The sequence below is a fragment of the Vigna angularis genome, chromosome 4 (assembly GCF_016808095.1).
Source record: "Vigna angularis cultivar LongXiaoDou No.4 chromosome 4, ASM1680809v1, whole genome shotgun sequence".
Lineage (NCBI taxonomy): Eukaryota > Viridiplantae > Streptophyta > Magnoliopsida > Fabales > Fabaceae > Vigna > Vigna angularis.
The window spans coordinates 20,077,448-20,095,143 of NC_068973.1; positions in this window are offsets into that span (position 1 = coordinate 20,077,448).

Below are 17,696 nucleotides of genomic sequence, written 5' to 3' on the forward strand. Positions count from 1 at the left end.
ACGGCGCCAAAAACTTGTTAACACTTCGGCAAGTGTACCGAATCTTGTCAAGTAATAATAAAATGGTAAGACCAAGTATCGTTTCCCAAAGGACTCACGGCCTAGACAGTTATGTGATTTCTTGATTAAATTAGACATGTGAACCAAATCATTGTGTTTGAATTGCGGAAAATAAACATGAATGCAAGTTTTGATCAATTGGATTGAAAGAAGCAAAACAGATGGATGTAAGATATGGAATGATGATGTTGTTGGGGTTTTCGACTTATCTTATCCACTCTCATGTATTCGTGAATTCATCTTTCTTCATTAATGTTAATGTCACTTTCTAATTTACCTTAAACCCGATGTCTCGGTGAAGAAAGCCTACTCCTAATCACTAGTTTATAATGTCTTGTCTCCCTAGAAATTATTCATGCATTACAATCACACAGAAGCTTAAAGGCAACCGATCCTCCTATTCCTATGTCTAGGTAATATTGCTTCCGGGAGAGTTTCCTCAGTTCTAGATTTACCTATATGTGTCCATATAGATAACATCAATGATCATGCAATTGAATGAGTTAAACAAAGCATGCATAGAGCGTAGAAGAAAAACCCTAACAGTTAATGAAGCAAAGCATATAAAATATAGAACTAATTCAATACATGAGAGTTTCAATGGATTACATCGATTCCCCATCAACAATGGAGGTTTAGTTCACCATAGACATGGTGAAACTAGATGAAAATAATGAAAAGAATGATAGATAGAACCCTAGAATTTGAAGAAAGGAGCTTATGCATCCAAAATCTGCCTCCATGGGGTGAAGAAAATGTGATTTCGCCTCTTTCTGTCCAACGATATGAACCCTAGGTTGACGAAAACCTTATATAGTTTATTAAAAATTACAGAAAATAAGCCCAAGCCATAATAAATGGCGCTCAGCGGTAAGTGCGATTCTTCAGAATGACGCTCAACGGCAGTTTTAACCCTTAGCGGTGACTACGGTGCTTCAGAATGACGCTCTTCTTTTGTGCACTTTTACTTCCTTTCCTGAGTCCAACTCCTTACTACTTCAACTTCTTTCATCTAATTCATCTTAATTCCTGCCAAAACAAGGAAAACCAAGCAAAAAACCCATCCAACTCTCTTATTTCCAAAATTTAAGCAAAAACATGATTCCAAGATAGTTTCTAAGTCATAAAGGTTGTTTTTAATGTCAAAATTAAGTATAAAAATAACGGTTTTTCAACCGTTACCATGTGGTCGAAAGAAAGAATAGGGCATTAAAAGAGTTGGCAAGAACAATGCTGAATGAAAGGAACATGCCAAAGTACTTCTGGGCAGATGCAGTAAGTACAACATGTTATATGTTGAACATAACTGTAATAAGATCAATGTTGAAAGTAACTCCATGAGTTATTCAAAGGAAGAAAGTCAAATATCTCACATCTAAGGATCTTCGGATGCAAATGTTTTGTACTAAACAATGGAAAGGAAAACCTTGGTAAGTTTGACTCCAAGGCTGATGAAGCAATTTTTATAGGATATTCACTTACAAGCAAAGCTTATCGAGTATACAACAAGAGAACAATGTGTGTTGAACAGTCGGTTCACGTTGCGTTTGATGAATATGTTGAAATCGCTATTAATCCTGAACAGAATAGAAAATCTATAGAAGCTGACAACTCTGCTGGAGAAGAGGAAGAAAATGAGGAAATTCCAGAAGAAGAGAACTCTGAATACGTAATCGATTCGCCTAGAACATAATCGGTTAAGGAATGGAAAGTTCCTAAAAATGTATCTACAGGCAACATAATTGGTGATATTACGAGAGGTGTGTCTACAAGAAGGCAACTGAATCAGTTCTGCATGAATGTTGCATACGTGTCTAAGATTGAGCCAAAAAGGGTTGAAGATGCTCTTGTAGATGAAAGTTGGATGATGGTCATGCAAGAGGAACTAAACCAGTTTAAGAGGAATAATGTATGGGAACTGGTACCAAGAACAGATAACCTGCAGGTCATAGGCACAAAATGGGTCTTCAGAAATAAGATGGATGATTCAGGTCAAATCATAAGAAATAAAGCAAGAATAGTTGCAAAAGGCTACTGCCAAGAGGAAGGAATCGATTATAATGAAACATATGCACTTGTGGCTAGACTAGAAGCAATAAGAATTCTTCTTGCTATTGCATCAGTGATGAAATTCAAGCTATATCAAATGGATGTCAAAAGTGCATTCCTAAATGGATATATTGAAGAGGAAGTTTATGTGGAACAACCACCCGGATTTGAGGATTTTGAACATCCAGACTATGTCTTCAAGCTCAAAAAAGCTTTGAATGGATTGAAGCAAGCGCCAAGGTCATGGTATGAGTGCCTAAGTGAGTTTCTGGTAAAGAAAGGATTCTCCAGGGGTAAAGTTGATTCAACCCTCTTCATTTAAAATTCAAATAAAGAAAAATTGTATGTTCAAATTTATGTTGATGACATTATCTTCGGATCAACTAATCCTAGTTTGTGCAAAGAATTTTCCAAGAGTATGCATGATGAGTTTAAGATGTCCATGATTGATATGATCATACATGGGGCAACAATGAAGAGCTTTCAAAGTGACAACAAGCATAAGAAAGAGTAGAATAGGTTTCCTTTGGGCGTGTATTTGCCTTTTGATTTCTTTCTCTTAGTTCTTGTGAATAATTGCTTATAAACTCTTCTTTCTCTTTAAGAGCAAGCAATGTGGGACTATCCATGGCTTGATCTTAAAAAGAAGAGAAGAGAAAGTGAGCATTCTAGGCGTGTAGGAGTTAGTAGCATAGCTAGTTTTCATATTTTGAACTATAGGAGAACTAGTTGCCTTATAAACCCTTTGGAGTGGAGAGAATTGAGCAATGTGGGACTCAAAAGTCCCTAGAAGACCTGCAGCAGCTGCTGGACGGACTACACCCTCAAAAGTCCCACATCTCCTAGATCTTGCATCTTAGCTCACTCCAAAGGTTATATAAGAAGGCTTAGGGGTCTCCTTTTTGGTACACCTTACCTTGATTCAATGAATTTGAGTTGATTTGCACTTTTGCAATTCTCTTTGAGATAGAATTCTGTCTCTAAAGTCCCAAATTTGGGCAGGCCTTATCTTGCTCAAGCAAGTGGCGGTCCTCTTCATGATGCTTATCTTGGAAGCTTGTTCAAGTGGCGCATCTTCATTTCCTAAGTTTCCTTTTCTCTAATCTCTTCCATTTTTAATTTCTCTTCCATTTCTTAAATGTCATTTAGTATATTCTCTCTAGGTATGCACTTCCCCATCATGTGGTATCATGAGCCTTAGGTTTTTGATCTCTTAGGAATTGCATGCTAGAGTAGAATAGCTTAGATATGTTCATTTTCGCTGAGCCATTTTCTGTCTCGCCCAGCCTCTGCGTGAAAATACAGTAAACTTGTATGATTTAGTTTAGCTTCATTTCTTGTCCGTTTTCCATGAAATTTTTTTTCCTAGTTTCGTCTGGATGTCTAGTTTCATGAACATATTTTACTTTTCTCAAATTCGTTCTGTGCTGTTCCCAGTAAATTGTTTTCTCCACTGTGTTCATCCAGTTTTCTGCTGTTGAATTAATACTCCACTGTTTTGCTTGTTGTTGGCTGTTTGGACATTTTGGTGGCTGGAATTGCTCCCTGGACGTTGCTACACCCTCTCAATACTCTTAAGCAAGGAATCAACACTTCAAATCAATGCTTTGAGGGACTAAACCGTGGCTGTCCAGAGCCTTGTGCAAGTAGACATTTCATCAAACAGCAACAATGCTATTGGAGGTCTTCAACAAGTAGGTGTCCTTTTTCCTTTTGTTTGTTTGTTCCAGCTATTAATTCTTTGTCTTGGCTGGATTGTATGTGTCTTTCTTAATTTCTTAGCTTTTAATTGAGTCATATGTGTTTCCTCTTTAGGAGTTTTCTAGAGTATTTTTCTGAAATTGCATACCTAAGAGTAAATTTTACATCTCCTTGATGGTATGCTGAATTGAGCTTGATCTTTATAGGATTTAAGTGTGTGAACCTTGCTTATATGTTCTGTATTCATAGAGGCATCCATCCATTCTATTTGGCATATTAATCAAACACACTTAATGTGTTAAACTTAGCTTGGCCGAGAACATTCTTGCAAACTGCACCAAAACAACAAAACAAATTTTTGGTAATTGGTGTGCATGCTTGCTGGCCGAGACATCTTCCTTGTGTTTAGTGTGTTTGAGCATTGTTTTCAAGCCTCTTTTCTCATTTAAATACAGAATATATTGGTTTGAGGTTTGCCAAAATTATTTCCAGCATTAATTTGGTCTTGCTCTTCATGTATACTTAGTATGTTGATGTATATTTGCTTCTTGGTTGTGTAAATTTCTTTGCTGTCTTGTTCATATTGTGCCACTGTTTTGACTCCATTTTCTTGCTGTTTTGTCTTCATAAAATCATTAGAGTGTTGCCTCCTTGTTTTTGTGCCAAGTTTCTTGATTTTTTAGGTTCCATTTTCATCATTTGTCTTGTAGTTTTCATTCATTCTTTGGCTTCTACCATGTGCTGTCTTGATTTGGCTTCTTTGCATTGAGGGTGGATTGTACATCTTTCCATTTGCTTTGGACTTGAGTTGGTGCTCTCAAAGTGGACTTGTGAGACATTACTATTTTGAAAGAAGAGTGCATGTGAGTGGAGTGATCTTGCTTTGTTTTGCCATCAACACCGTGAGTTTTGAGCCTAATTTTTTGGTGCTGCTGTGAGTGAACCTTGGTTGCTGTTTACTTCAGTTTTGCTGCTGTATTTGGACTGTTTTCTAACCTGTTTTTTGTGTAAGTATTGCTGCTGTTTGCCTTTAGAAAACCATGTCTGCAGGTTCAAGACACTCTTCTTCCATTGGAAGTAGTCATCACGGAAGTGCTTCTAGCAAATTTGATTTGATGAAGGCTTTTCAACAAATGCAACATCGACTTGACTCCATTAGTAAACGGTTGGACAAGGACGCGAAAGCAAAAGGGGAGCAACCTCATGGTCATGATCATGGTTTCTACAAGAAGAAGCAAGAAGCTAGAACTGTAAATGTATACCTTCCTTCACCGAAGAAGCATCAAGAAGATAAAGCTATGGACCAAGGCCTTACACTACCAAAGTTGAATTTGCCTACTTTCAAAGGAGAAGCCGAGCCGTTTATTTTTCTAGATTGGATAGCTAAAGTAGACCAAATTTTTGATTTGTATAGTGTAAATGGACCTTTGCGTGTAAAGTTAGCTTGTTTAGCTTTAGAGGGATACGCCAAACAATGGCTAAATAGGAGATACTTAACCATGGCCTCACCCGCGAGTACATGGGAACATTGTAGGGACATTTTGTACCAACATTTCGTACCTCCATACTACCATAGGGACCTCTTGATTAAGCTCCAACAGCTTACTCAAGGTAGACGAAGTGTGGAGGAGTATGCTCGTGAGCTCGAAGTGCTCCTACATCATACTAACCTTAAAGAAAATGATCATGCAAAAATAGTTAGATTTATTAGTGGACTTAATAGTAACATCCAAGATATAATTGAATTCCATGATGATGAGACTTTAGATGTAGTGGTTCATAGAACCATGAAAGTAGAGAAGAAACTCTTGAAAAAAGAAGCTTGTCACAACAAATTTTCCAAATCTTCAAGAGATATTTTCTACAAATCCTCATCATCAAAGGATAAAACCAAGGATGTTTCTAAGGAGCCCACTAACAAATCGTTTCCTCATTCTTCTTCTAACCATTCCTCTTCCCCACCTAAATCTCCTTCTAGACCAAGTCACATTAAATGTTTTAAATGTTTAGGACATGGTCATATAGCCTCTGCCTGCCCCACCAAAAAGGCAACATGCATTGAGGGTGAAGTAATTATGACTAATGAGTCTACCTCTTCCTTAACTTCACCAACCTATAGCTCTTCTTCCTCATCAAGTGATGCCAAAGAGAAGGTCATGCTTACTTGTTTAAATGAAGAAAGAAAAGAAAGAGAGGAGAGAGTAAAAGAAGAGACTGAGAGAAAAGAAAGAGAGGAGAGAGAAAAGAAAGAAAAAGAAGAACTTGTGAGAGAAATGGAGAAGGACAAAGTCTTAGTTAAAAAGGAAGTGTTACTGAAGGCACCATCCACTCCCATCATTCAAATAGATCTACACCATGACAGGGGAGTTTTTCAATCCTTCTACTTTTCTCCTTTTACTAAGTTTTCTTTCTTTGTTCCAAAAATATTTTGCACAACTTTTTCACCTCCCTCTTTCCTTCTTTCCAACTATTCCATAAACATTTGTGAAACATATCATGAGTTAGTGTTACCCCTTTGGTTCCATTCAACTCAAGACAAAAATAATTTTTTCTCTAAAAATGGTCTCCTAGTTTTCACCACTAAATGCAATAAAAATATCAGGAGACTTTCTTTTACTATTACTTGTTTATATACATTGATTAGTCAACATAAATTCATTCACAAAATGTTTAATGATTTTTGCAGGTTGACATTTGATCCAGGAGGAGTTGCTTTGGTTTATACACGAAATAAGTCACTAATCTCTCTTTGTTGCAGGTTTTTCAAGATTCGAGGTCGAATCCTCTCCAACCTGGGGGGGATGATATGATCATACATGGGGCAACAATGAAGAGCTTTCAAAGTGACAACAAGCATAAGAAAGAGTAGAATAGGTTTCCTTTGGGCGTGTATTTGCCTTTTGATTTCTTTCTCTTAGTTCTTGTGAATAATTGCTTATAAACTCTTCTTTCTCTTTAAGAGCAAGCAATGTGGGACTATCCATGGCTTGATCTTAAAAAGAAGAGAAGAGAAAGTGAGCATTCTAGGCGTGTAGGAGTTAGTAGCATAGCTAGTTTTCATATTTTGAACTATAGGAGAACTAGTTGCCTTATAAACCCTTTGGAGTGGAGAGAATTGAGCAATGTGGGACTCAAAAGTCCCTAGAAGACCTGCAGCAGCTGCTGGACGGACTACACCCTCAAAAGTCCCACATCTCCTAGATCTTGCATCTTAGCTCACTCCAAAGGTTATATAAGAAGGCTTAGGGGTCTCCTTTTTGGTACACCTTACCTTGATTCAATGAATTTGAGTTGATTTGCACTTTTGCAATTCTCTTTGAGATAGAATTCTGTCTCTAAAGTCCCAAATTTGGGCAGGCCTTATCTTGCTCAAGCAAGTGGCGGTCCTCTTCATGATGCTTATCTTGGAAGCTTGTTCAAGTGGCGCATCTTCATTTCCTAAGTTTCCTTTTCTCTAATCTCTTCCATTTTTAATTTCTCTTCCATTTCTTAAATGTCATTTAGTATATTCTCTCTAGGTATGCACTTCCCCATCAATGATGGGAGAGCTTACTTACTTTCTTGGTCTTTAAGTCAAGCAAGCTAAAAGTGGCATTTTTATTCACCAATCCAAGTACTGTACTGATCTGTTGAAGAAATTCAAAATGCTGGATTGCAAGGAAGTTGCAACTCCCATGGCTACAAGCTGCTACCTAGATCTTGATGAAGCTGGTAAGGATGTTGATCAAAAGATGTACAGAGGTATGATCAAATCTTTGTTATATCTAACTGCCAGTAGACCTGACATCATGCACAATGTATGTCTTTATGCTAGAGTTCAGTCTTCACCAAAAGAATCACACCTAACTACTGTAAAAAGCATTTTGAAATATCTTATAGGAACCAAAAGTCTTGGACTGTAGTATCCAAACAGTGAAAATATTTTTCTTGAAGGTTATAGTGATTATGACTTTGGAGGCTGTAAGCTAGATAGAAAGACCACTAGTGGCACTTGTCATCTACTTGGATCTTCTTTAGTCTCTTGGCATTCAAAGAAACAAGCTTGTGTGGCATTATCTACCAAAGAAGACAATACATAGATGTTGGTAGCTGTTGTACTCAGTCTCTTTGGATCAAGAGCCAACTAGAAGATTACGGTATATCACTAGATCACATTCCCTTAAAATGTGATAACACAAGTGCAATAAATTTGACTAAAAATCCTATTCTTCATTCAAAAATTAAGCATATTGAAATAAGGCATCACTTCATACGATACCACATCCTCAAGGGTGAAATTAAGGTCGAATATATAGATACCTTACATCAATGGGCTGATATTTTTACAAAACTGTTGAACAAAGAAAGATTTTATACTATTCGAAATGAACTAGGAATCTTAAATGACAGTAGTATAAAGTAGTGATTTATATCTGATTATAGTCGATTGTGTTATGTATGAAGTTGAATGCTTTACTGTTTACTATTGTATTCATACATTTACACACATAGAGTATACCTGTAATAATTCTTGCATTACAATGATTCTAAAATGCTTGATCTAGAAAGATCTTGAAAGGTATTGCAGGAACATTGCTTCTGGAGGAACTACTGGAGATATAATTCAAATGAAAAGCAATGAAGTCGATTGCAATAGTGGATCAATCAATTACTGTTTAACAGGGGTTATAAATTCCATGATTTGGAATTCAGTTATTCTGATTATTGATCATATACTATTGATTGTTTCATTTTCAATATATCTTTGTTCTTATAATTGATTGAAACTACTTGAGATATTATTAAGATTGTTGATTGATATTGTATCTATACTTCATTGATGTGTTTACACAATTTCTGATTTGATACAATGTTGTCACATGCTTATACATGCTCTGAAAAGTTCTGTGAAAACTGCATTGTGCATTTGGGTTTTGATTATAAAACATGCATAATGGTAGGGGGAGCATTGCATAGGATCTTAGATAATTTCACATGCCTACACTTTAGGGGGAGATTATATCTTTATCATGTGATTATCTGTGACAGGGGGAGCATCATTGTTTGATAAATATGATTTACCGATGCATCTGTGAATAACTATTTGTCAGCATATCATTATCATAAGGCATACATTTTTTGCTAATGCACAAAGGGGGAGAATGCTGGGGGAGAATGTTCTAGTATTCATTTTGAGCTCTGATATGCATTTTGAATTTTGGGAGAATGCTCTGATATACATTTTGTTTGATCTGATATACTCTGATATATATTTCAATAGTTTGCTCTGCTACATTTTGATCATTTGCTCTGATACACTTTGATATGATATGATTTGATTTGTACAACATGGTTGTTTATTAATCATGGTTGTGCATCATAAAAAAAGAGGGAGATTGTTGAGATTGTTGATAGGGAGACCCTTGGTTTAGCTAAACCTACAATCTTAGAGCTTCTAGTTTTTTATGATGACAACATTATTAATAACATGTGTTGTTATGTGTTGTTTATATGTTACATGTTCATAACTTTCATGTTTATGATTATTTGAGAACATGTTTGTGTTGATTATGTCATTGCTGCAATTCACTGTGTTTTACATGAGATCTTATCTGTGAATGCACGACATATATTTGAGAAAAGGAAAACCACATGCACTTTTGTTGAACTTATAATATGTGTCAAAACAACAATTTTAAGTCGACTTCTTTATGAAGTAAGTCGATTAAAACTCGTGACTTTGCACAAACTTTTTCAAAGTGTGCTGTGAGAATTTTTGAAGAGAAATTTTTTCAAAACTTTGTTTAACTGTGTTGTATACTCGATTACATGCAACCTGCATTTGACTAAGTCTGTTACAGTTTTGAAATTCTGTTAAAGCTTGAATTAAATGTTACAACGACTATATTTTTAAATATGTTGACCAAACATTTATTATGATTCGACTACATTAATTGTTCATTCAATTAACTGCATTAATTGCTGCTAACTGTTATAACTGTTTTGTTATATTCGACTGAATTAGTAGCAAAGTCGATTAAAATGCGTCAGAGCTGCGAATTGCTATAAATTGACACAAATTTGATTTCTGCAAGAACTCGTGTGATTCTAACGATTTGATTTATTTCTTTCAGATTATTGATTTCTTGCAGAAAGTGTGAAAGCTCCAAGAATTCATCAAGAAGACTGTGGTGTTCATCTTTGGTGATTGATTGACGAGCAAGAATCGGTGTGCTCTTATTGTCTGATCAATCTGCACTTGAGGTGTCTATTTCTTAATTAGTTTCTATCAATCTTGTGAAGATTGAAGTTGCCTTGTTGTGATTACAGGAAGATAACGTGCGGCGTTCTGGACTTTGAGGATTGTTCAAAGTGTTAAAGACTGCAGGAGAGGGGACATCTTGCTGCTGTTCTTTGTTTGTATATGCCTATATTTTGATTAGAGGATTAGAGAGGTGTTTCATATTTTTGACGTGGATGTCGCTATAAAATCCTTGTTGTAAAAAACTTGATCATTATAGTGCATTTGCTTCCAGTGGTGGAAGGACACTGGATGTAGGATTGGCCGAACTAGTATAAAAACTCAGCGTTTGATCTTTTTATCCCTACTCTGTTACATTCAATCGACTTTGTATTTTACTCATTCGATTATATTCCGCTGCACTACAAAGTCTTTTTCCTTGCGTTTTAAGAAAAGATTTTAAAGGCATCTACTTTGCGAAAAAGATTTAAAGATTTAAAGATCTAGGTCGAGCAAATCCTTAAATAGGGTTGAATTGGGCCATGGGCCATCGTCGCTGGCGCTCAGCACCCCAAGTGGGGCGCTTGGGCAAAACTATGAGAAAACTGGCGCTCATCGCCCCTCAGAGGGCGCCCAGGCGGTGTACGACAGCAAAGCTGGCGTTCAGCCCCGCTCAGGGGCGCTCAACCCTGGCGGTAGCATTCCAAAACTCACTTTTTTTGCTGTTTTGCTTACTTTTATGGTTGATTCAGCTCTATACAACTCTATATGTTGTTGGAGATTCTTCCAGGCACATTATTAGCTACAAAATAAAGGGAATTTAGTGATAAAATCATAAAGTGTAACCTCTACTTACTTATTCGCAAAACTAAAGCAAAATCAAGCAAGTTTCTAAGTAAAAAAGGGTGCGTTTAATATCAAAATTATATAAGAGATAATGGTATTTTCAACTGTTATCACTTGTATTGAACTAGTCATAACTACTGATGATTCTATTGATCTGATACTTACTGAGTATGGAAGGACCAACGGTAATGATTTAATGGATCAATATGATAAACAATTGATGGATGAAGAATAATTGAACGTTATGTGTGTAGAATCTGTTGGCAAAACAGTATATAAGGAGGATAATAATATTTTGATGATGATAAAAGCATGTCCAAGAACTCAAACATGCAAAAGATGTTGGAAGCTTTGTAGTTTAGTATGTTAAGCTTTTGTAATAAGTTTGTTTATGAACAAATTATAGGTAGAAATTAGTTTAAAGAGTTACAAAGCAGTCATGTACAAAATCACTCAAGAAAGTTTTAAAAAGTTTCAAAAACGCCATGTGATAATCGATTATTCGTAGTGGAAATCAATTATCCAAATGCTTTTAGAAATTTTAGAAAAATCTTTATGATAATTGATTATCACATAGAGAATTTTTTTCTTAAAAAAGTCTCTATGATAATCGATTATCACCTTCTAATAATCGATTATCACATTGAGAAAACATTTTTTTAAAATTTTAAGTGATAATTCATTATTATTAAGATAAGATTGTCTAGAGAATAGACTGTCTAAGTAATTCAGATTTTGAGGTTTAATAAAAAGCATTAAACGAAATATTGTTGTATATGAAAAACTTATTAAAATAGTAGCGTCTAATGGAGATAATGTCTGAAGCCTATTAACACATTGGCAAGTGTACCAAATCGTATCAAGTAATATAAAATGGTAAGATCAAGTATCGTATCCCAGAAGACTCACGGCACTAGACAGTCATGTAATACCTTAACTAATTAAGACTTAAGAACAATTTCACTGGTTTAGAATGCAAAATGCATAAAATGTAAATATGAATGCAATTTGATCAATTGGTGCAAAATACAAAAGTGAATGGATGATTTTGATAATATGAGATGAGTATGTTGTTGGGGTTTATATTTCACCATCCTTACTCTCATGCATATAAGAATTAATCTTCTTCATTCAATTGTTAACGTCACTATCTAAATTACTTAAAATCTGATCCCTCAGCAAAGAAAGTTTATCCTTAATTATTAGACCACAATCCCTTGCATCCTTAATAATTAATTCTGCATTACGAATAACAGCTTAAGACAACCAAACCTCTTATCCCCATCCATGGGCAATATTGTTTTTGGGAGAAATTCTCGAGATCGTGGTTTCTAGGTATTTCCCAATAACAAAGAAGACCATAAAATCATGCCATGAATGATCAAAACATAACAAGAATAGAGCAAAGAAGAAAATCCCTAACAATTAATGAAAGAAGCATATAATAATGAACAAATTCAAATACATGAGAGTTTAGAGGTTACATCTTCCCCAACAACAAATGAGTTTGGTTCCCCATAATCATGGAGAAACTAAGTGTACAATGGAATGAAAGTGATAGAAAAACCCTAGAAACTGAAGAGGAGAGCTTCTGCATCCATTTCTCCCTCTAGAGAGTGGAAAAGTGTGTTTTTGCGTCTCTACTATCCAAAGATACTCCCTCTAGGACATCCAAGTCCATACAGCTAAATTGTGAGAGAACTGGCGCTCAGCGCCCTAGGAAGGGTGCCTAGGCGAGCTTGCGAGACTCCTGCGTTGGGGGTAGAAAAGGGCGCCCAAGCGTCCTGCGAGCTTCTGCAACCTTCTCTTCTGGTTCTTTTTCTGTCCTTTCTGAGTTTCAACTCCTTGACATTTTAATCCTCTTCAAATTTATTCCACTTTCCTACAAAATCAAGGGAATTTAGTGATAAAATCCTCAAGTGTAACCTAAACTATCTTATTCACACAAATAAGCTGAAATCATGAGTTCAAGCAAGCTTCTAAGTCAAAAAGGGTTGATTTAGTATCAAAATTGCATCACACATAACAATATATTCAACCGTTATCACAACCCCAAACTTGAAACTTTGCTTGTCATCAAGCAAAACAATACCTGGCTTAACAAAATAGCAAAACTACAATGGTCTAGCACACCAAAAAACATTTTTCTTCAAAACAAGTAAGTCATTCATGTCTGCTCCTCATAGAAAGATCAATCAAGATATAACAATGCTTTAGCCAATCAAGCTCAACTATGGTGCTCACATAATCAAAACATACATAACAGATGCCAACCTCATTAACAATCAACAACTAAGCAAGAATGTTATCATAAAGTGCATGGAACAATTCCTCACCCAAAATAGTGTTTCACTTAACTCAAAGGTGTATAGTGAGGTGACACTCTTGCACTCTACCATCACAATGTCACATGAATCAACTTTGCCTTTCATTTAAACACATCAAACACACTCCCAAGCAAGTTATCATCATAAGGACTTTTTCTAGGCTTGTAACATGGCCGAGCGAAGAAGAAAATTGGTTTTTCTAGACAAAAAAATGCCTTGAGTTAAGAGAGTGAGCAATTTACTTCATGATACATCATTAATCTCTCTTTTTGCTTTTATGTAAGAAACCAATCTTGAACTAATTCTCAACTTTACTTACATTGAGCTTAACCCTTTCTTTTCTTTCTTTTTCTTCTCTTTTCTTTTTCTTTTGCTTTTACTCAAGCTCTTTAATGAATTTCACAAAGTTCTTTCCGGTTTCTCACAACCCCAAACTTGAACCATTCACCATTACCACTTAAACATGCTCTACTCAACTCAAGGTAAGGCTTTCAACAAAGGGTTTTAAAACTCAAATTTAGGCTCAAGGTTCAAAGGTTAGAGAAAACATTATTGTTTATTGGGTTCACATATTGGCATTGGCTTATATGGGAAAAGAAACACGGCCTTGATCATGTGTAACAAGCAAGCAAGTGATTCAATCATAAAAACTCAAGCAAAATCAATCATGCTTCCAAAGTAATAGCATTTAATCAATCAAAGACTCTGGAGCCCAACCTCTCACAGGTTAATTCAAGTTCCATATTTTGATAAACATCCTGCCCAACATATTAATCACAATTGAAATCATGCATCTCAACTATGAGCAACCACCATCTATGCTTGAAAGCTAAACTAATCACATCTCAATCATGCATCTCAAAACAATAGAGCAAACATAAGGCAATATTACTCATCACAAAACACTTCATCACCAAACACCAAACCATTGCAGCAGACTATCAATCCAGTTAGCTAAGTACATCACAAGTTAAAACAACATATACTTCAACCATGCATAAAAAAAACAAAGAAAACGAAAATCTTGTTCTAATAGCATCCATCAGTAGATGTTATCCTTTGAGTCATCAGCCTTTGCTGTCATCGGACTCCTCCTCCTCCTCCTCATCATCTTCGTCTTCCTTTTCATCTTCATCCTCATCCTCCTCTTCATCATCACCATCCTCCTCCATAGCAGCCTTCTGTTTTGCATTATCTGGAAGTGCCTCTCATGCATGTGCGAGAGGAACTTGTTAGAATACACTTGTTCTTTCCTCTTCTTTCCTCTTTCTACAATGGTCTTAATACGCTTACCAGAGGAGGATGCCATATCTGCACCACAAAAATACACAATACATACCACTAATGAGTCATCTACGATAATAATTCACTCAACACATACTCACTAGTGATCACAGACATGCTTTTCTATTGCTCATAACACAATTCACACTTTCAACATAACACATCAAACACAGGTATCTTGAATTTAAAGCACCAATCAAGCATCAAAACCTTTTCTCCAGCGTTGAGGGCCAATCAGGGGGCCCTTAGTGTCACCTGCACACAACCAAAACCACCAGAACACAAAACACAACAACATCCACCAGCCGCGCCCGCGCTGAGCGCCTCCTAGAGGGCCCTCAACACCATACCAGTAAACACTTCAAAGCCTTAGATGGCCAAATACCTCACAAAAATGCTCTCCACATTACTCTATTCATCAATAATCCATCCCAAATCAATCTAATCAAGAGCATCAACAATATAACATGCATATTCATTAATCTTCATCAAAAATCAAAACTTTTAAGGGCAAAAATTGAAAATGCAAGATGCTTACTTGAGTGGATAGCAAAGCTTGTGAAAGATGCACAAAAAGATTGTGAAAACTTAAGGCTTGTGCGGACACTAGCAATAGCACACCAAAAACCCCAAACTTGACAGATGAAATGAAGCAAGGTGAGTAGTGATAACGGTTGATTTCACCGTTATTTGGGATTAAATTTTGATGATAAACGAACCCTTTTTGACTTAGAAACTTGCTTGTTCTCTTGTTTTTAGCTTATTTTGGTGAATAAGAAAGTTAAGGTTATGCTTGAATTTTATCACTAAAATCCCTTGATTTTGTAGGAAACTAGGATGAATTGGAAGAGGAGTTAAATGTCAAGAAGTTGGAACTCATAAAGGATAGAAATAGCACCATAAGGTTACATCATCCCCCAACAACAAATTGAATTTAGTTCCCCCTTGTCATGGAGAAACTAGATGAACAATGAAATGAGAATGAAAGATAAACCCTAAAAATCGAAGATGAGAGCTTTCGCATCCACTTCTACCTCTAGAGAGTTGGAAAAATATGAATTTGTGTCAATTTTGTCAAAAGATACTCCCTCTAGGACGTCCAAGTCCTTATATACAGTTGAATTAGATCATGGGCCAACGTTGACACCGCTTAGCGCCCCAACTTAGGGCGCTCAGGCGAGCGTGCGAGAGGAGTGGCGCTCAGCGCCCTAGGAAGGGCGCCCAGGCGTGAAACGTTACTTGAAGACTGGCGCTCAACGTCCCTGAAAGGGCGCTCAGGCGTGAATGCGAGATTTCTGTCCTTTTTGAGTTCCAACTCCTTGACATTTTAATCCTCTTCAAATTTATTCCACTTTCCTACAAAATCAAGGGAATTTATTGATAAAATCCTCAAGTATAACCTAAACTCTCTTATTCACACAAATAAGCTGAAATCATGAGTTCAAGCAAGCTTCTAAGTCAAAAAGGGTTTATTTAGTATCAAAATTGCATCACAGATAACGGTATATTCAACCGTTATCAAAGCCAAGATAATAAAATGTTTCTAGACCAAGTTGTCTAAATGAATTAAGAAAACCATAAACAACGTATGATAGAAAGTATCTCTCTTTGAAATTATCTAATAGACTATATGAGTAGAACAAACTAACGTCTTATGAAAATAGAAGTTTATCTCTTGTATAAAACTAAGGCTAAAAGAGTTTTTTTTTATCAATACAAGTGTTATATCAAACAAAGCTTTCTAAAGAAAACATCGTCGAATAAATTACCGCTAAACACTATATAGCCTTTGAAAAAACATCTTATGTTTATACCATATGATGTTTATACATGTTGTATGTCTAACCAAACGATGCATTTATGAATGAAATGACAAATGATAAAATGTCTTGAACATGCTACACTATCTAATGTTTATCAACGTTCAAAACATTTAATGCATGTACGAAAAAGTACTTTGAAACTTGTATAGTTTGTTTCTTGATATTTATGCATATCAATAAAGTAGAAAAATATGATCAGAATCACTACATCCAAAAAAAAGACATTGTGACAAAAGAAGAACATTCTGGGAATGTTTCCTTGAAGCCCTCTACTCATAGTCACATCACACAAACTCAGTTTCACTAAAGGCTATGAGAAAAAGCTATAAACTCTACAAAGTAGACTAAAGTCTGACTTCCTATCTAAAGGATACATGCTCTCCTGAAGTCAACTTTTTTGTCTAACGATCATCTTTCAAGAGAAACTATATATAGAAGAAAACTTGAAGAGAAGTTGTTGATGATGATAGCACAAGAAAGATAATATAAGAAGAATAGCAACGCGAAAAGAGAATAGAAAGAAAAGCTTGCAGTGCTCATATATCGTTTGAAGCTCAATATCTTTTAAGAGAAAAATCTTAACAAACACATAATACTTCGTATTGTTCATATCCTCTTGAGAGTTATCACCTGTATTTTTGATCTTAACACTATTTTTGTTGTAAATTCTAAAGATAATTAAAACATTTGTCTAGATGTATTGTCTAGGGTGAAACCATAAGTGGTAAGAATATTTGTTGTAAAATAGGAGTGGTTAAACTCGGTCTAGTTAGAATACTTGTTGTAAACCAGGGATGAAAATACTCAATAAGATTTTGGAGAGGCAAAACTCGTGATATGAAAAGATTAGTGAAACTCAAATTCTTAAGAAAGAACTAGACATAGTTATGGTTGAGTGAACCAATATAAAAATATGTGGTTTATTGTTTTGCTATTCAAAACATTCTAGCGTCTAAACATCTTATAATTCATATGCATTAAACGTTACTATGTGAATTAACGTTTGTAATGTGTTTTCAATTATTGATCTTAAAGTTGCTATAATATCCGGGCAATGGCTTTGTGGGGTTATATAATTTATTGAGTTATGTTGTTAATAAACTTCAAAGTTTTCTCATTTTAATTTAATCCAAAGACTTGATGAGAAGTTTTCTTACTCTTTTTTTATTATATGTTAAATAAAACCTCTCACAATCAGTCAATTGGTGTTTCGCTTAGACAACCTTTATTGTTTTTATGAAGGTTAAATGCTTGAAAGATTGCATAAATAATTTAGGTTTAAACCCTCCCTTGGTCCTCATTCTTGTATGAAAATTTTAGTTCAGTCCTCATTTTTTCATATGTCTCAATTGGGTCATATTTTTTGTAAAAATGAACACATTTTAC